The sequence below is a fragment of the Chrysochloris asiatica genome, unplaced genomic scaffold (genome assembly GCF_000296735.1).
Source record: "Chrysochloris asiatica unplaced genomic scaffold, ChrAsi1.0 scaffold00011, whole genome shotgun sequence".
Classification (NCBI taxonomy): Eukaryota; Metazoa; Chordata; class Mammalia; order Afrosoricida; family Chrysochloridae; genus Chrysochloris; species Chrysochloris asiatica.
The window spans coordinates 34,988,692-34,989,144 of record NW_006408529.1 but is presented as its reverse complement, the minus strand read 5'-3'; positions in this window follow the sequence as shown (position 1 = coordinate 34,989,144).

Sequence of the window (453 nt, the reverse complement as noted above, 5' to 3'; positions counted from 1 at the left end):
ACCCTGTATAAAGTTTCTGAGGCTGTATATCTTTACAGGAGCAGAAAGCCTCATCTTTCTCCCACGGAATGGCTGGCAGTTTTGAACTGCAGACCTTGAGATTAGTAGTCAGACTTGTAACCACTGGGAGACAAGTGCAATATTCCAGGTGAAGATAGTAAAACTCTAAAGGCTTGGAGACAGTGAAACAGGAAAACAAGCTGCCAAGAAGGCGATCAAAGAAAAGGGAGGGCAAAGTCAAAGCTGCTAAGCCCCATTGGCTGTATTTGTGTCCTCGTGTTGACACTCCCCCAGGTCAAAAGGCTTGTTGGTTCAGCCCAGAAGCATGCTTGACTTCACAAGGGAGGCCCGGTGGCCTGGAGGTATGAACTCAGTTTATAGCCAGCCTTCGGGTAGGGGGAAGGAAAGGCAGGAAATGCAAATCCCAAATATCAGTGACAGTGTGAGTAAACT